General features: G+C 38.2%; 1 protein-coding gene and 1 long non-coding RNA gene across 3 annotated transcripts in view; both read left to right on the top strand.

Moving 5' to 3' along the window:
* The window catches only part of MSRA (methionine sulfoxide reductase A), a 292,183-nt gene that overhangs the window by 48,661 nt on the left and 223,202 nt on the right, over positions 1 to 20,320 (top strand). The gene's annotated exons all lie outside the window — the stretch shown is intronic.
* Positions 1 to 20,320, top strand: part of LOC308064559 — a 68,662-nt gene extending 48,342 nt beyond the window's left edge. The window contains exon 2 of the long non-coding RNA XR_013928440.1: positions 1 to 20,320. This exon is cut by the window's left edge and continues 25,094 nt beyond it. This is a non-coding gene — a long non-coding RNA (uncharacterized lncRNA).

Genomic DNA, 20,320 nt, shown 5'->3' with positions numbered 1-20,320 from the left:
TTATATTGAAGAAGCAAAAGTCTTGTATTATGTATTGTTATTAAAAATGAAACTTCAAAACACAAATCCACCCAACAAATAAAGAATCCTGCAAAGTATTTGATGTTGGCTGCAAAAATAATGTCTGTACTGTATCACGTTCAGAAGAGCGTTTTATGTGTTTTCTTTGGTTTATGATCTGTAACACTGCATTGGTTTTTTCCAAAGCTTCTGCTAGATCCTTCTTGCTGAGAATATTTCACAACTTGATTTCTTGTGTCCTTATGGGTGCAGAGTAACACTTTTCTCTACTATCTATTTTAAATTTTCTTACATCTCATTTTCATGATCCCAGAATTATGTTGGATCAATGTCTCTTTGTGTGGTAGTTTAACATAAGGATGACCTGTTTGTTCATTAACTGTATATACAAGGTCCTCTTCTAAAGGGCAGAAGCAGATGCTTTATTTAATCAAGGGTGATAGAAACCTTTCACCCATTTTTATTATCTCCTTTGTTATATTTTTGTATGGTAAATATGCTGGACCTGTTTTGAGATACTGCTGAGCTGTAGGTAGTTACTGAGCCTTGAAGACGCTGAGTTACTGTGTTAAAATTTTTCTGAATTTAAAAGATTTTTGTTTTACATTGTTTTTAAGGTACAAGTTGTTTTGATCATTCTGTAATAAAATAAATAAAAATATAATATAATGTCCTTCATCATTATTGATAATTTGGGATTGTAGTCTCCTAGCAACAGAAAAGACAATCTGAAAAAAAAAGAAGCTACAAATACAGAAATCTGCTTCTCCCTACTTAGTAATTTCAAGCTCTTAGTGTTTGGAAAAACTGCAGCTAGATTTAAAAAAAAAACACTTTACTCTTAACTACTTTCTTCATTTTTCAATACTTTTTAGTGGAAAAATGATCACAGTATTTGTTTTATGACCCCTGCAGTCCAGCTGTGCAGGAAGGAATGGTGAATTTTGCTGACAAGGTTGAAGTTGGACACAAATTTTAACCACATAATACCAGGTCATCCTAGCCTTGTAAAGGGTGAAACAGACTCCAAGGATAAATGCTCCCTCTGTGCTGGGGAGTATCCATCTTTAGTGTCAGTGGTGACTGTCCGTCAGCTCATCCCTCACCATGTTTTTCGCTTTGTGGTTGTTGTAACTTGGGTCAGTGATGGATGAGTTCACACTCTGTAGAGACAAGAAGCTCCTTCCCCAAGGCTGTGTAAAGAGATCACCCACACAGCTGGAAACGGAATTCAGGTCTCCGTGCCTCCATCCAGGTGCTCCATCTGCCAGACCAGAAGTCCTTAATCTACAGCTGGCAAGCAACATCTTGCCCTTGAGGCTCTGATGTTGCTCGCAGCAATGATTAGAGTTTGTGCTGCTGTGATCTAAGTGGACAGGGGGAGTGGGGGTTGATGTTGCCCAGGGCACATTATGTTGCCAGTACTGTTGGCCACAGGTTTGCGAAGATTCAAGGCCACTTGCTGTTAAACCATGCTTGGCATTTCATGATACATGGCTACCAGTGCATTGTTTATCTCTATCATGCCACGACTTGTACAGAAAGGAAAATGTGTATTTAAAGTACTAAATGTATTTTGAAAGTTAAATCTGTGCACGGCCCCAGAATTCTTTTTCCCCAAACCAATGCATGGCTTTACATATCCTCTTTTCCAGTATCACTTTCTACCTGTTTGAAAGAAAGCTTTTAAATGGCCTTTCATAGCTGTGACTTACATTCGATTCATTTCTACTATTTCATTAGTCTGTTAGGATTTTAGGTTTGTCCTAATCTGCCTCATGTGTTTTCACTTTGTCTCTTACCAGTACATGATCCCTGCATCATGGATGCTTGTAGGCATTAATATTAAAACTAAGCTAAACTTGCATTTAAAAGGAAATACTATTTTAAAAGAAGCAGAAGCAGCGCGTAAGAAGATATAACCTTTTCATTTGATAGCTGTAGTTACTGCAAGCTTTTGGTATATGATGATAGTTAAAAAGTTAATGTCGATAAACCTGGATGGTAGCAATGTTGTCTTGATCTCTCAGCTTCATACCATTTCATGTCATGTTTGGTTTGAGTAGCTTTCTGGTCTTGTTTAGCACTTTTTTTTTTTTTTTTAATAAAGACACATAACCTACTTAACGATTCAGAGAGCAAGTTTCTTAATTCATGGAATGTCAGTTTGTCCTTATTTACACTTCATGCACTGATTTTCTCTGTACCAGTAAAAATTCCAGTTTCTAAAGATGTTTTAGGTGAGTGTACCAAGTAACACTTAAAATTGGGACAGGCTATGTGAGAATCTATTCCTTCTGCATATCTGGGCAGTTCAGAAATCGTTCTACACTTTATAAGGTGCTGTCTTGAACCGTGAGAGATATTTCAAAGAACTTTCCCGTTCTCACAGGGGTATTTGTGTAATCATCTTTGCTGGAACAAGTTCCTTTGGCATGCTAATGAGTTCTCAACTCCAGGAGGTTTTTTCTACAAAGTTGCTTTGCTTCAGATTTAATGCTGTTAAAAGCACACAAGAAAATTTAACCCACAAAACAAGTGCCGTCATCACTTATGCTGCTTCATGAAAATGTGACATACACGACAGGAAGAGGTGGTTGACTAAGATAACTTTATAAGTGTGAAGAGGAACAGGCTAAGCTGTAACCTTGCTCTTTTGGGTGTAAGCAAAGCCCTGGGATGATGCCATTGTAGATCCACATTAATTACTCAATAATTATCCAAGAAGAGAAACAAAGCATTTTTTGAGACAAGATATTAAAAGAGGTATTGGATATCTATAGTTTTAATTTTTAAAAATACTAACTATTAGACTCTTCTGTCAGTTCTCCTCTTTTACTGACTTTCAGGAGTTTTCAGAATTTTCCTTTTTAATGGGTCAGCAGCTTTGGGTATCTGGAGTCCCTGGTCACAGTTCAAACATGGAGTGGCTTAAAAACATAACCTTTAGAGGAGAATAGGGCCTGACAGAGCTGAATTAAAATTGCCATGAATCAGGAATTCTAAATATTTTTATTTTTTATCTTCTCTGCACATTTCCTCTCTGAGGAAAAATATAGTCTTCTGGCAATGTGTTACAAAGTCACAGACCTTGTTTGTTTTCCTTCTGGTTGCGTGACTCCTGTGTGCCTGTGGCTTCAACTGGAGGTGTCAGTAGTTCTGCATAATCTCGTGGTTGGGATCCTATATAAAGGTGCAGTGAAAATGGATCTGAATCCTCTAAGGATCCTGCATAGAAGACTGAAATTTAATCTAAGTATGTGATAGTTTGGGTTGATGTGCATTACCAATGCTGCCTAATGGAAACTGGTAGAGTAGCCGTCTTGGTGAGATCTCCACTTAGTTAGTGGTCAAACCTTTTCCTGTTTTGAATATATTATTTTTAGTAAGGGAACTAGCACATTCCTGTGGGCACGCTAAGGGCATTAGTGGAATGCTGCAACACAGAATTACAGAATCGTTTAGGTTAGAAAAGACCTTTAAGATCATAAGTCCAACCTTAACCCAGCACTGCCAAGCCCACCACTAAACCATGTCCCTAAGCGCTGCTTCTGTGTGTTTTTTAAACACCTTCAGGGATGGTGATTCCACCACATCTCTGCACAGCCAGCATTTACCAACATGTTTAAAAGTGGTAAATACTGTAGAGGTTGCCTACTGGAATTTAAAAGGAATGTAAACTTCCATCTCCAATTTTGATTTTTGTGGAAGGTATGCATGCAAATAGTTTATTTTTGAATATCCACCCCATCAGTTCTTTTTAAAATTGCCAAAAGGATTAGTTTCAGTAATAATTCTTAATGGGGAGAAAAAGCAGTGGTGCTGTTCCATCATTAGACTTCTGTACATCACTGCTAAGATTACATCAAGAATGATACATCTGCTGATGATGTCTCCATGATGAGAAGGATATGGAAATAGTGAAGAGAAATAAAGGTCAGCCACAGAAATGGTTTTGAAGCTGAAAAGCAAGGCTTATGATGTGAGTTGTGAAAAACTCCAATTATAATTCTATATGAAGAGAAGATGGATATGCAACTCTCCTTGTATGTGGAGAAGATTCCTGCTGGAGTGGCATTTTAGTTTTGCAGAGAAAATTGTAATGTGGAAAGACTGAAGTCGATGATAGAGAAATTCATCTCTAAACAAAGGATTGGCTTGCTAGCTGTAAAGTTCTTTGAAGTATGGAGCAACTTCCCTGGGGACTGTTATATTTATTCTATCTGGAATCTTTAAAATGGGTTTAGGTTTCTTTTTCAAAAGCTTAAAACCTGTTGGGGAGAAGTTATTTGACCTGTATGTGCGGAAGACATTTTTAATCTCATAGTTCTCTTGTGCAACCTCTTGCATGACAGGTTTTGAGCTCGGAGGATTGCTGGTATTGCCCTTAATGTGTTAGCAGCCTCTTATGTACTGTATTAAAACAGTTATTGTAATATTATTTTTAAGGGTGGATGCAAGTCATCTGTGCACACCAGGACTTCTTCAGTACACAGTTGGCTAACTGTGGGGGTTTTTTTGGTGGTGTTTTTTTTTTTTTTTTTATATTATGCTTTTCTGGAGGGTGGTTACAACTAGAGAGGAAATGTCCAAATGGCAGAACAATGTTTGAAAATCCACAGAATTACGCAGACTGGGGATGTTTGAGGGCACAGGGGCTGCTGGGGTAATGCTGGCCATATTCCAGGGCAGGAGGTGGCAACCATGGTATGTCCTTGGCTAAGTCTATGGGAGGAGTTAGTACAAACCAAGAGAAACGGGTTGTTAGATTTAGATGGGTTTGAGGATCCGATGTCTGTACTGCAGACATTTCAAGGCTTCTTGTGTCAGATTAGCTTTAGTCTGGCCCCATGGGCTGAGCGCCCATGTGCAGCTGGAGTATATTAGGTGCATTTCTGGAGTGAATCTTCTAGCTTAGTTTTATCCAAGAGGAATCAACTCCATGCGCTTAGAGACCATTTCTCTTGTGAAACAGAGCAATTAAGTGGAGATTATCACAAGGTTTGCCTGAAAAACATACTCCTCCTCTGAGCTAAAATGCTTGATGTGGATGCACTTTTTATCACAGCCATGGGGATGAAATTTTGGATTGAATTGTCTCCAACTGCTTTGAAAGGGACTTGTTATCTCTGAGAGAAAATCCAGGAATAAGCAATAAAGATGAAGTTTGACAGGTAGGAGAACAAACCCAGAAGCAAGCGAGCTATATTGTATTACAGTGGCAGACTAGACAAACCTTCCAATAACACTGTACTGCGGGGTAAATGATACTCTGTTCCCTTCAGTGATTTATCAGGTGTGTTTTGAATTACAGATAATCTTTGGCAATGCACCAAAAGTGAATTTGACCCTTGCCCTTTTACAAAGCCTTGTTGCCTGCATCTTAGACCAACTCTTGATACAGAGAACATGGGGAAAGAGCTGCCTGCTCCGAAGAGCTGTACTGATCCAAGTATACAGGCAGAGTTCCTGGCATAATGTGGCCAAGAACCTGAAAATTAGAAAAGTGTTTCCAGAAATTAGAAACGTCAAATTCTGGACTGGCCTTCCAATGGCAGTAATAAGGCAAATCACTTCAATGCTGTGAAATGAAATGACCAGTGTATTGCTGAGCACGTGGGATTGGCCTCAGTGACCCAGATGGTCCCTTCCCAATAGAATAACAATTAAACTATAACTTACAATAGAAAATAGTTTCCAATATGAATTGTGTTTATCTTAATATCTGACTTTTTTTGAAAATGATTTGACTGTCTAGCCTTTATGAATTGTACAGTTGTGGGGTGAAGGTAAAATGTTAACTCATTCAGGAAAATTTGCTTCCATTCATACAGAGTCTGAGATGTACTATTCCTATTCTTGTATTCTCAGAAAAATGCCTTGGTGAATAAAAGCTTTTTTATTAAATTCATGCCATCATATCTTCTTTTTTACATTTGGTAAAGATTAATATTACTCTGTCTTTTAGTCATAAAAGAACACGTCCTTATAATGAACTGTGACAACAGAGGGGTGGATGAAGGACTTTGGTAGACTGAACTGTTAAGTGACATGGAAGATAATATGCAATCCACTATCCTTGTATCTTGTTCTTTTATATATGTTCAACTGGAGGAAAAATAGAGGAAAAAAGATTTTTATTAGCACCCCCCCTCCCGACCACCACCACCACTTTGATTACAGAAAGTTTATTTGAATCACTGCTGCGGAGGAGTAGGGTATGTGTGTGACCGTCTGACCCTCTTTTCCTTGTAGTGGCAAAATGGTAACATTCTCTCACTGATCACTGGAGCCTGACGGAGGAATCATTCTGCTAAGATGTCCTCAAAACTGTTGATTTATCCTGCAGTTCCTTTGCTAGGTGAAGACTGAGAAGACTTTGGAGAAGACATTAAGTATCCAGAGCATTTTGGACGTATGTTTCTCTCTTGTTTCTTCTTCATCTCCTTCTGCCCAAGGGGGGAAAAAAGACTTCCAGCCTGTAGCTCTGTGTTATGACTGAACAAAGCTTCTGTGGTTGTCCCTCCTTGTTCCCAGTAACTTCTGAAAAAGCTGGCCAGCTTTAAGCAGATTTGAAGGAAGGATAGCATAACTTGAAGGGCAGAGGCCAGTGTGTGCTTACATGGATGGAGAGGCAGGGAAATTCAGTCCTTCTGCTTTAGGGGTAGTTGGCAAACTGATCCATATGTCCTTGTGGCTCTCTAATCAGCAGAATCGTGGCCTCAAACTCGCCTCAGTATGTTTCTTCAGCAGTAAAATATGGGGTCAAATGACATTTGAAGTCGAGCTGTGATCAATGAGAAGGTGGAGGGAGCAAAGTTGACAAATCTGTAGGAAACCAGGCTTCGATGGCTTCATTTCCCCACACAATGTCCCCGTTAAACATGTTAGTCCACACATGATACAACTGTAGTGTGGACAAGTCATGGACTTCTCAGGTGTGAGGGTTTGCTTCGTTCTAACATGTGTGAAATCAAACCAGGCTTTCCACATTAAGATTTTCCAACATACAACTGTGAGCACTGACTGTCGTGTAGAGGCGTTCTTTACTCTTTGCCCCCTCCTTCAGCATCAATCTCCAAAATGCATGTTTTCCCCTAATTCTCATACACTAAAAAAAAGATTGTAAAAAAAATCTGTGAAGATGGAAGGAAAAATAGTGGACACCTAGCCAGTTCAACATATTTTTGTGCTCAAATACTGTCTGCATTTGTTCAAGTTTAGCATGATTTTTACGTCTTAATTTTACTGTGGCTGGAAGTGTCACCCTGAATCCAAATAACTGCCTGGTTTTGAAGAGACTGAGTTTGGATTTGCTTATAACTTTAATCTCTAAAACTACTGAAAGAATGATTTTAACTTGGTAGTCTTTGTTTCTTTTGATTAAAGATGTGTTTAATTCTTCTTAAAAAACTTTTTCAATGAGAGATTATCATTAAAATGACTGTATTAAACTCAACATCGTGAATAATTCATGATGCAATTTTGAAAAAAAACCCTACAATAATTAGTTTTGTGTGATAGGAAAAGCAGTATTTTCATATTTAGACAGGAAGTGAACATTTATTTAGATACACTATTAATGGTTTACTAACGTATGGCATAAACTAGTGTTTGTAATTTAAAAAAATGACAAGTTAATTTGAAAAGCAGCCCTAAGATGCAAACTTGTACGTTGCCACCTACGTGATAAAATTGATTACTTTGTATATTTATGCATTTGCTGTTTAAGTGGGTGGTTTTAAAATGTGATTGCACGTTTTAAATTAGACTTGAGCCCATCATGTTGCCTTTTATGATTTTTTTTTTTGCATCTTATTCATAATATTTTGAGTAGTGATTTCTACAGTTTTCTGAGGACACGATGACAATTCTCATTAATTACTTCCAGACTTGTAGACAACTTTAAAGAAGTTCTGGGATAGTTGGATGGAGTTATGGTATGTCCTCAAAATACTACTTTTCTGAGCCTGGGATTGGAAGCTGCCTAAATATTGTGGTACAAATCTTGACCTGCATCTTCTCAAAGGAGACTGTCTGGCAGTTTTGAGTCAAGCCTGTCTTTTTTTCTTTTACTAACATCTAGAGAAATCTGCTCACTTTCTCAAACACAGAGTAAGGAACTGCTGAGTAAGTATTCTGAAATTCTGTCCTGTCCTAAGTCCCACATTTTTCAGAATCCTGAATTTCTGTTTACTCACTGAGTCAAACTGAATGGCATTTTTTCAACTTAATGAATCACCATGTGCACAGCAAATAAGACAAAACCAATTATTTCTCTTTAAGTTGTGATTGGCAAAGCTTCCAGGCTTGCTGGCAAAGCTTCCAGGCTTGCGTAGAAAGAGGGGCACAGATATTTTTGCGTACTCTCTTGACCTCAGTCCTTGGGCTGCTGGATGTCGGCATGTGTTTTTCAAAAAGCTAGTAAGATGAAATGTAATACTACTTGCATTTCAGCTATTAAGTATCTGCCACGTGATCCAATTAGTAGTTTGTGGAGCCTAGCTTTACATCCTGTGCTCAGATAAGTTTTGGTGAGTTACTTTGATCTTCTTGGCAGTCTGTGGGAGCAAGCACTTTAATAAAACAGCTTGAATAATAAATACAATACATTTATTTATTTATTTATCTGTAACAAATATATTACTTTTAATAAAGCTGCTGGAATACATTTCTGCATTGGTGACCATTAAATGGTACAAAGTTTAGTTTGCGCTGGGTGGATAAAGCCGTTGGTTGTGAGCTGTGAGACCAGAAAGGTTAGGAGGTGAGCTGGGAACCCAGCTTTGGCTGAGCAATTGCTTGCATTCTACCAGTTGTAGTTGCAAAGAGTTTGCACAGTCCATTAGTTACGAGTAGGTACCACGGTAAAATGAAATACTGAATAAAATCCTATTCACAAAACAGAGCTGAGGTCCTGCCAGAAAAATACTAATGACACGTTTGTGTCTGTATCATGATGCATACACACAGTGGGCTTGCTGTAATGGATGTGGATAGGTCACAATTCTGGCATTTCCAAACTTTTGAGCACCTGATTTTGTGATTTTAACATCACTTGAATGTATTATTTGACTAGATGCTGTGAATGCTGTGAAAAAGGGCTTGTTGAAATGCAGTCAATGGCTCAGAGCAGCCGATAGAGTTTTTATTCATATCTTCTAGTAATTTGAATGGCAGGCATGTCTGAACCTCACAGCGTGCTGTGAGCAACGCACTCGATGTTTTTAATATGAACAGTGGCCCAACACTCAGGCTTTGCCTTTCTCTGTTAAAATACTACTGTACAGCACTTAGTTCAAAACCCTTTAAAAGCTTTCAATTAAGTAAAGAGTTCAGCACAGGTCTGCGTTCGTAGAATTCTTTCCCTGCTATCTGGAATTTAAGATCCTTTTCTATTGGTATCTGTCAAAATGAGTTAGCTGTGTTTTAATTACGCTATTAACATCTTGAACAGTACCTGGACGTTTGGCATGGGAAGTAAGGCAGAGGTGTACTAGATTATTGCTACAAGAGTGTTGAAAATAGCACCGGGATACCTAAATTATTAATAAGTATTCTTTTTAGTGTGTTCTTTCATGTCTTCATGATGATTTTGGGATGACCTCGTTAGTGACTGGTACCTAGTTTAAATACCTGGGAAAGATTTTGTTCTATCAGCTAGGAAGATCCACTATTGTTCTTTGTACTGCGTAGTTTTCTGTATCATGAAGAGGCTGTGAAATGTTAGCAAATAATTTTTTTCTCTGTTCCATTAAAGGCGTCATCAGAATAGTCTTCGCAGCGGTTTTGACACCTTTTGTAACTTCATATTCTGCGCAGAACAGTGCATACTCATTTCATCAAAGCTTATATATGCAAACTTTTGTTGTGCTAATGTAAGCTCCCTCAGGGTTCTCTGTGGCACTAGCACAAGTTTTAACATTTTGACTTCTGCGCTGCTGGATTTTGTGTATGTCACCTAAAAAGCAGCAAGAATTTTGTTTCTTTTTTGTTGTTATTGCTAGTTCTTTGTTCCTTCAAAGGCTTTTCAAGGCATTTGCCTCTATTTTTGTGGATGCACTGATTTTTTTCCATGATTTAAAGTCAGAAGAAGATTTTCTCTGTTACTTTTTGAACTGACAGGTTCTTTTTGAGCTCTCAAAGGCACTGCAAGATACAGGGTTGTGTCGTTATCAACACTGTCGGATTCTTTCTGCAATAACAAAAGAGCCATCCAAAGACTCTATAGCAAGATGAGAATTTATTGTAGATGTGCAGAAACCCTGCCTAAGATTTCTTCTCATTGCTCCTGGTGTACCAAGTATCAACATGACAATAGCGTTGTTATAAGTAGTACATAGAAGTCATATTGCCTATGCAAAGTAAACTGCCATTTCCTAGTGCAGGTATGATAGCTCCAGGAAATGATGTAGCAGTATAAAAAATATTTTCATTTTTGTATGTAAAATTTCTACAATATGGTGGTAGTGGCTTGATCTCGCTTCTGCTGGGTTGTCTCTGAACCTTCCCTGACATTTGTGTTCCAGTGGATGATGTGTTTCCTAAAGCTGGAGTCGTGTGGCAGTAAAGGCTGCATTAGGGTTAGAATTCCTGCAGGAGGGGAAAAAGGAAACATTGGAGCAGCAAAGCAGTTAATATCAAAAAGGTCAAAAGAGTAAGGGTTTTGCAACACTGTTAAAAAGAATCGATGACAATGAAAGCCTTCCCCCACAGTTAAAAGGGGAAACCCACAATATTTGGAAACAACAAAGTGCTAGCTTTCTTCTGTAGTAAAAATTGTGAGTGTACACCATCATAAGTGACATTGAAGATACTGAGATGTGAGAGCAAAAGCATGTGATTTTTCAGATAACCAGAATGTTTAGAAGATGGCAAGCCCAGTGTGACTTCATTGACTTCAGTGGTTTTAGCTTGTAAAAAGGTCTGTGTCTCTTTGATATGGCATAATAAATAATCCAGTCTTCAGTGCAAGTTATGACTTAAAAAAAATTTCTGAGTTAAGTTCCAGGACTGAGGATCTGATTTGACTCTTCATTTTATCAGTTGTGAATTTTTGACAGCTTACAGCCTTAAAGCTGAGGTTAAATGTGCCAGCAAGATACAGTGTCATATTGTGAGATTTAATGTTAGTAGAATGAAGATTAACTTGTTCCTTCTGCTAAAAACAGATTGATAATTGCAGTTCAGCTTCTTAAAAACATATATTTTTTCTGTTGCAAGTGCTTTTACAGTACATCTCTGGGTTACTGAGCACGTCATCCTCTAAATTTGACTCAGTGTAGTTACAGAGAAATACTGTATTTCCCAGAGAAATATGAAGTATATTAATTTTCGGTTTCATTGGCATGTTCTCTTAACTTTGCCTAAGTAACTACTGAGAGCAAAATGATTACATTTTAAAGGTGGGGAAACCGTTACTGTTCTATATAGGTGATAAATATTCACTCTGCTATATTTACAAAATTATTTACATGTTGTTTATGTAAAACTTCCTTTTAGAAAAAGAAATTGTGTCCTTTCATAGTATTTAACATTTCTTCTCATATGCTGTGTTTTGCATATAAATGGTTTCTTTTTCTGGAGAGGGTTGTAAAATTGAATCTCACTTCAACAAAGTCAAGGCAAATTTTCATTTTAATTCTGATGGGAACAGGATTGGGCCAGTATATCCTAGATTCCTTTTAATTTGGTGATTGATATTTTAAACCAGTTGGAGATTAAAAAAAAAAAAAAGTTTGAAGACTGAAATTGAGTTAATTGCAATAGGTAAATAGATGAATGCATGTTTACTAATTTTGTGAATTTTACAAAAAGAGCACCTGTAAAGTCACAATGAGGGGATCTTTAAGCATATGTCTTTTAAGTTCTGTCCCAGGCAAGAGGAGCAAATGAATATGCACTGATGTTGTTTTTATAAAGCTAAATAAATAACTTGGAAGTATATTCAGGGTAATGATTTTGGAAAAAAATATTTGGGATATGGATTGCTATCACTTCCTTGCTTCTGCAATTTTTATTCTCATCTTTCAGTGTTTTAGTGTCATTTTCTGAATAGCTTTAATTAGATTTATGTTGGAGTAAAACATTAAAATGCTATTTGCAGAGTTTTTTTCCACAGCAGAAGCCAATAAGGAACGTTCTCTCATTTGCCTTTCCGTATCATTGTCTGCAGCAATTATGCAATTCCCAACTAGAGGAAAAAAGTGTTGCTAAAGGAGATAGGATAGTCATTTGAGCAGAGAAAATGGCATTAAAACTGTGAAAAGAAGAGGCAGAACTTTGTAAATATACTTATTCTGCTTAGCTGTGTAAAACTTTTGTATCACTTTACATTCCTGCATGAGTTATTTATGTGAAAAACAGGCATCAACTCTGAAAATACGATTTTAGAAATGATGCTTCAGTATTGGTGCAATATCCCAGTGTGCTGTATGCCATGTATATAAGGAGAAAGGGTTGCTGTGCCAAATCAGATCAAGACAAGCAGAAGCATGGGAATGGAAAGAGAAAAAAGTAGTTGCATACTAGCTGTGCTCATGCTAGTAAATTAAATAGTGCTGGGGTGTGGGGCTGAGAGCTGAAACTTATACTATGCATAGTCTTCACGTATTCTCTGTACTCCTACGGATCTCGGTCCCACCCAACTAGCATTTTATCAGACAGTCCCTGGGCACATTTTGGTTGTGCGGACAAGAACCACTGAAACAGTCTTGCACCCATTTGGATGCAGCCTTCCTGGTTTGGAAGGTGAAAGAGGTTAGTTTGGATGTGGCCAGACTGGCGTCATTGCAAAGAAAGGGCCACATTTTTTTGCAGTTTGCTGTAATAGTGGTACCTGGATCGTTCCCGAGGTGACGTCGCTACCACCACCTCTTAGTCCTACACATTTACCTAATCATTAAAGTGATGTTTAATTTTCAATTGCTTGCCAAGTCTATGGAAAAATTGACTTGGGAAAGAATTTGGAGAAAGAAGGGAGTGCTGGGATGCTGTGAGTGCAAAATGCAGCATAAAATAAAAAATACACACGGGGAAATAGCCAGAAAGTGTGTGGAAATTCACATTGTTGGTGCATTACAATTGTTAGCAGTCACGGTAATAATGTTATAGTAGCAGCTGGTCAGAGAGTTTCAGAAGGTCGCACAGTTTGTTTGAAAGTATTCAATACAGGAAGTTTTAATTTGGTGTCTGTAGTAGGATCTAACAGGAGAATTCAGGGACAAGTAGTTACGGTGACAGCTGTGTTTTGTGTGGAAGGGGAAAGTGCAATGTGTGAATCTGGGAGGCAGTTGTGGATGGAAATTGCATGGCTTTGCTCTAAAATGTAGCTATAAAGACAGAAAGGAAAGATTATCGCTGTTGGAGAAAAGGGAGCAAAACTCCTCCCTGGAGTGGAGATGGAAGCAAGGGAAGTAGGAGTGGGCACTGACTTCAACTATGTATTTGTATATATATTTGTGCACACACAGAGAAAATACCTAACCCATGTAAATCAGACTTAGATTTTGCCATGATGAGATGGTGGGATGGGGCAGACAATGGGGACCTTCAACTGATGTAACTATCGTAGCCACATTTAACTTAATAGATCTACACTGAATTACTTCAATTAATTCGTAGCTTAGAAGCTTGTTACTGTAAAACGTTTACCTGGTTGCCCTGATTCCAACTGTGAAACCCCCAAACAGGTCAATTTTTGAGCAAACTCTTTTCAAAGGTATTTTTTCATTAATGACAGTGATTAAAACTTAAGATCATCTTCTCAAATTGATCTCATTAGAGGAGCAGAGACGATGGGCATGAGAGATGCCATGGAGATCTCTTCTTATCAACAGTGCTCTGGCAAGGAAAGACCATTTAACAGTATACATTTAAAAAAGTCCCCTGTGTAGAAAGTGATGCTCATAAATTTTGTTTCTTTATGATAGAGACCTTGAATGAAATAGTTTGTTGTTGCCAGAGATACACAGTTAAAGGTTCCTGCCATTTTTTTTTGATATGAGAATCTTAGTTAATGAAACAAAAACCTAGCACATAATTATGATTGCTTGAGCTTTTACAAGTCCAGCTTTCATCATGGACAGAAAACTCAGATGCCATTGCCAGGTAACTTTCACATAGTCATCAAAATAAAGTACATTTTATATTTAATAATTTTCACAGATTACTTTAGCCAACATAAATTATTTTGGTCACTTCTATGCTCGTATTTACCTGAATTACTTCCTGAGTTCACATTCTTCCCTCACGTTATGGTATTGGTAGAATAAATAGAAGATACTTTTCAGCTAAACTTCAGTCTATAAACGGTAGTCTGTGTTGATCAAATTCTTAATAAAATATTGTAGTTCTTAAACAGCCTCACTGAAAAGATTACCTGAATATATACATTCCACATTTTTGGTGACATTGTTCTGTATTAATATTACTCCAGCACAGAAATGTTAAGAGCATTTCAGGCTCAGATGCTGGTGCTGCTTTTCAGAATGGGATACAATAAATATCTTCTTTCAATGCTTCTGTCTTGATTTTATTCATAGCTGTTCAGCTATAATAATAGCTGGACAAAGTAAATTTTTAAGTCTTCCTATCTTAAGAGGCTGAAAGTTGTTTGGTTGCCATTTGGGTTTATTTATTTGGCACCAGGTCATTGTTAAAGTTCTATAAAACTGGTATTTTTGCTCTTTACCAGTATTCTTTTCTGCTAAATTCTTTGATTTTTGTCATACCTGCATGGTTCTGTGTGAGTTCCTTTTATACGTCTTAAAGCTTCTTGGATTTAAACTGAGCCCGGGGGGTGCCTCTGGGGGGTGATGTGCAATCTGGGGGGGCAGGTCTGCTCTTCATCTCTCTCTTTGAAGAGCTGAGGCACCATGATTTAACTTCTCAGTTATTTGAACTTTGCTAGTGTAAACTCTCCATCCTCAAGACTCCTGTCATGTCAGCCCTGTAGGTTTGTGGTTGAGGGACTTGTGATAGGTGAAGCAAACAGCGTTTACATGGCTTGGAAGGTAGACAAGCCCAGACAGAACCAGTAAATTCTGGCAACCCTTTCACATCTGACTTTCTCCATTGTCATTGAGGTTACATTAGGTTGCCAGGGTCCTTCTCCTGCAGCTCTGGGCTTGTTGTCTGAAAGATGGTGGTCCTTCTTTGTCTTGGTACAGCCACATCTAGTCTTGGCTAGCCTCTCAGTTGGAAAAGAAACCCCTTTCTCAGCCCTCTTGTAGGAGTGTTGCTTTGTTTTCTGAGGGTAAGAGGCTCAAGAGACATTTTGGTGTTTTGTGGAGGGACTTATTTCCCTCAGCTCTTTTCAAAGAATTACTCTGGGTATTTTTCTTTGAATGAAAGATCATTAAAATTTGAGAGGTGAATGTTGTCTCTGGCCTGGTGGAAACAGAGTCACATTGGATGGAAGGGACCTCCCGAGGTCTTTAGTCCAGCATCCTGCATTTAGAGCAGATCGCTTAGGGCTTTGACTATTAAAGCACCAGAGAGGTCCCACTGTCTTTCTGAGCCTCGCCCCAGCATTTGAGCAGGTCTATGATAAATTTGTTATTCTTTCTTATTTTGAGCTGGAATCTCCCAACTTGACTCTGCAGCTTCTTTCTGTTGTCTCTGCTCATTTCAGTTTGCACCTGCAAGAAGGGTTTGGTTTCATCTTCCCTACACCCTCCAGTTAGATAGACTGCAACAAGATCAGCTCTTAGCCGCCTCCTCTTAATGACATGCAAACCCAATTCCTTCAGCATCCCCTCATGTATCCTGTTGCAGACCCCTAATGAGTTTGATACTCTATACAGGGCTCTGTCTGTCTATCTGTCTATTTATGTACCTATCAGCCTATCTACCTATATTTTGGTAGCCCTGTATATATGCAATCATACCAAACTGGAAGAGGGGAGATGGAGATGAGAGATGAGGCAGAAATTCTTCCCTGTGAGGGCGGCGAGGCGCTGGCCCAGGCTGCCCAGAGCAGCTGTGGGTGCCCCATCCCTGGCAGGGCTCAAGGCCAGGCTGGACGGGGCTGGGGGCAGCCTGGGTTGGGGGCAGGGGTCCCTGCCCGTGGCAGGGGGTGGGACTGGGTGGTCTTTAAGGTCCCTTCCCACCCAAACCGTTCTGTGATTCCATAATTCTACAATAATAGCAAACACCTGATTCATTAAAGCAGTGGGTAATATGCAATTTAAGTAATTCTGTAATAACAACTTTACAAAATCAAGCTGTACATGGACTACGTAGGTGGAATCACACTTTTTTTTAAGTTGAAGGGTCATTCTTAATGCAGTTTGAAAGAGATTTTGTACATTTTGTAAGTGTTTAATATATAATTTCTAATTCCATGTCTGTGTGCTATTTTCTTCTTTTATAGTACACATCTTCCTTGGTTACAGTGTTTGTCTCCATAAGCAATGCATACAAAGAGGACGACTGCAGTCATATGTTTTACAAATGCAAAATATCAAGAATTAATATTTGCTCTTGGAAGCTGAAGTTATGGAAATACCATAAAATAAACATAGAGCAAATGAAAAGAGAAAAAAATACAAGATATATATGAATGTGTATTTTTTTTAAACTACCAGCACCTGGAATGAGCTTTCAGATGTTAAATACCATAATGTCTTCTTATTGCTTTTATTTTATTCTTTTGCCTTGGTCATTAGAAGAACAAATGATGATGGTATTTAGAGGCTGAGCAGTGAGGATCAGGAGATTGCAAGTAATATTTGCAAGTCCTTAAAGATGAAGGTAGCAGAAAGCCAAATGGTTTCCAAAAAGGGACATTTCATGGAGTGATTTATCTGATATGGCATTGCCATTTGTTGTATAATTTCAGTCTTGTTGCTATGGGAACCAATTTTACTGTTGCAGTGATTCTTAATCAGGATTTGTAGTTATACCATTTTTACCACAAGGCCTTATATCCTTACAGATTAAATCATGGTTCTCATTGACAGTGGTGTACATCAAACATTATTGCCAGAAATAAAATCAGACCAACCTTCCTGTCACTTTTCTCGCCATTACCAGAGTCAGAGAGCAGAAGCTTAAGTTAACTTTTACAGGAACTCAACGATTCTGCTTCAGTTACATTTGTCATGCTTGTACAATTCCAGGAAAAGGGTGGAGAAAAAGAAAAAAAGAAGAAGAAAGCTTCTGCCTTACAGTATAATAATTTTATTTTTCATTTAAGTGGAAATGAATTGAGTACTCTGGAGATACATTTTCTACATATTGCTTCTTTAAGCATCTCTTAAGGTAGAGGTAAGCTTAAGGTCATCTGAACTTAAGAACTTTTTTCCCTATCTACTGAAAAGAGAGATATATTTGTATTTATGGAGGGAGGATTCAACATCTAAGTTTAGATATCTTAGCAGTATAAATATCCTGTATCTTTTCAATCCTCCCTCTGTTTTTATAACTGTCCCTGCAAAAAGGGTGTTGACAGGAATAGGGACAAAAGCACGAATGCAGTGTAGATTCTGTTACCTTTTGCTTCAGGACGCTAGGGACAAAGAGCGTGACTTCGCTGGTCCTGGTCCTGGTCTGTTCTCTGTAAGGTGATTAGAAATGGTAAGAATTATTCTTTCTCCAAATTTACTCTCTTGGTGACCTGAAGAGCTAGGCTGAAGTATTTGTCTGGACATGAACAGCTGAAAGTAATGAAGATATGCATTTCTGCTTGATTTCTTTTATATATCTTAATAGTTTCTTTGCTACCAAAAGTAATCATTTAAGGTCTGAAGCAAGCCATTGGTAAATTGTAAACTGATGAAACGCTGCACTCAAAATTCACCAAAACTTGAAAAACATATGAGAATGGTTAACTTCTCTATTCGTATCAGCTGGTGTTTTATGGTGGAGCATAGTGACGACCAATATTGTTCAGTGTTCACTGGAGATCAGTTTAATGGAATCATTAAACAAAATGCTTTTCTGAGTCCAAAACTACTGACCTCTGATGGCAGAGCTCCAGTTCTTCACTCCTCTGGTCAGCTCCTTTAACTTGCCCAATGAAGAGCTGTCAACGCAAGATTTGTGATAGATGGTGAGATAAATTATGTGGATCACATCATTTGAGTACAGACTGGGCTGGGGATTGTTTTCCTGTCTTTCTCTATTATTTGAGTGGCATTTTGGCAGAATTTCTAAAGTGCTAAACTAGAAAGATGCAGAACTGCTAGCATTGTTCCCAGATTTATGTTTATCTGATAGTATATTATTCAGTATGATACAGCCAGGTAGCATTTTATGTGGTGTTCCACAAACCCCCTCATACTCTCGGCTTTTTCCTGAGAAACCAAATTCACAGCTTCTCTAATTTCAAGTCAGCCCCGTTGAGACAGGAACATCTATGTAACGGTTTTGTTTTCACTTCATTGTATTCCAAGTACACTGAGGGATGCCGAATCAAAATATTAGCAAGGTGCTAGTCACATTGTTTTGATCCCTTTCCTGATTTTCTTTCTCCCTTCTTTCTCCTTTTTTCATGTTCGCTGCTGCCGATACCCAGCCCCCACTATAATTCTGATTGGCTAAATTAATTCTGCAGCATCCTGCTGTGAATAATTATGTTCATCCAGTGTGGAGCTGGATGCCTTTCTCTCCCCCCTCCCCCTCCTTGCCTAAATTATAATGTGACAATTGAAGCTCACAGCTGGCTCATCAGAGGTGGCCAGTTTGGGAATTGGCACATCTGAATGTGCCTCTCCGTTAACTCTCTGCCTTGATTGCTTAAGACAAGACATATGTAAACCCCATGATTATTACCATTTTGTGCGTTTCACAAAGATACTGCTTTAAACTGCAAAGCTGTTGTGTTTGTTGGGGGAGGGGAAATTACAGGAATTTTTCTCTTCCCCTCCCCACAGTTCCTTCCAACAATAAATAGCTGTCAGACTTATGTCAAGAATGAAATTATAGGAGCACATGAGGCCTTGATTACATTGTTTTGGATAGATTGCTATTAGCATACTGAAATGAAGTCTAATTTTTCAGTGCTTTAGCTCAGTCAAGAATCAAGTGACAGAGGAGGGGGAAGGGATATCATCTACAAGAAATGAATGATGTAATTCTGTGCAACCGTTCTGTAGCCTGTTTCAGTTATCAGTGGTTAAAAACAAACAATGATATAAGTAAATATATTCTGCTGAAATGTGTTATTAGTTGGGAGGTAAGGCAAAGCTGGCGTATTACTGAACAAAACGTTCAGGTTAGATGTCATTCTTTGTGAACTTATTAAAGACATCTCAAAAGCAAATTGGTGTATATTTAATCCATCCTCACGCAGCTTCTAGTTCACTCAGTATGTTTGTATTTTAGAGTTGAAAATATACTAGTTTTTTATTGGTTGCTTGCATAATTCATAGTGTACAGCCCAGCCAGTTTCGGCTACCATGTGTCCTCTGGTGATGCATGCTTATTATCAGATAATGTGTAGGGCAAGTGCCCTTGTTGTGTTTTTGTTATTTACAATTTCTGATGATGTGCACACATTGCTCCCTTAGTTTGAAAATCTTTCATTTTGTATTCCATGAGTGTCCAGACCTTTCAATATTTTAGTATCTGGGGCTCCTAAGATGGTAGTTTTATTAGTCACAGAGACCTTGTTTTAACTACCTCTGTTTTGTTGGGGTGGAAATAAATAAAAATGGCTTTGACTAATTCTTGAAACAATCAACCTGGAGTTCGGAAAGGGTCAAGACACATTTGGGTTTACTGGGACAGCCGAGAGCAGCAAGAAGAGAGCGTGAGCTGTGCATGAAGATAACGTCAAAATTCTACTTGCATGAGCTTGAGTTGGCCATGTTCTGAGTGGCAGAGTAGTGAATGAGACGCGCAAGACATCCAAATCAAGCATTTAAAAAGGATTTATACGACAATATCATGAATTTGCTAGATGACATATACTATGCAGAAATTTATTAGTGATATGTTAGACATTTTATCTTTCTAATTTGAAATGCTAAGCGCTTTATTCTAACTTAAATTAGTATAACTACATCAGCTGCAGAGGGACATGGTAATTACAACTAATTCAATCTGAAATATCCCTAAAATGAAACAAAATACCTTGCTTATTCTTTAAAAGGCAGTTGTGAGATGTACTGTTTTGGGGAGCTCGTCTTTCTTTAAGAAAACACAGTTTACTTTATGAAATGAAAGTTCAGAGTCCCTTGGTTCAGTGGCTCACGCAACCTGTGGAGCTTGTTGGCAAAGGCCACTGCAGAACTCAGAAGGTGCTTAGAGAAATTCAGAGAAGAGAAATCCATGAAGAGCTGTTAAACAATAA

The sequence above is a fragment of the Falco punctatus genome, assembly GCF_963210335.1.
Source record: "Falco punctatus genome assembly, chromosome: 5".
Taxonomy (NCBI): Eukaryota; Metazoa; Chordata; class Aves; order Falconiformes; family Falconidae; genus Falco; species Falco punctatus.
Note: the sequence above shows the minus strand (reverse complement) of the source record. Positions and strands in the feature narration are given on the sequence as shown.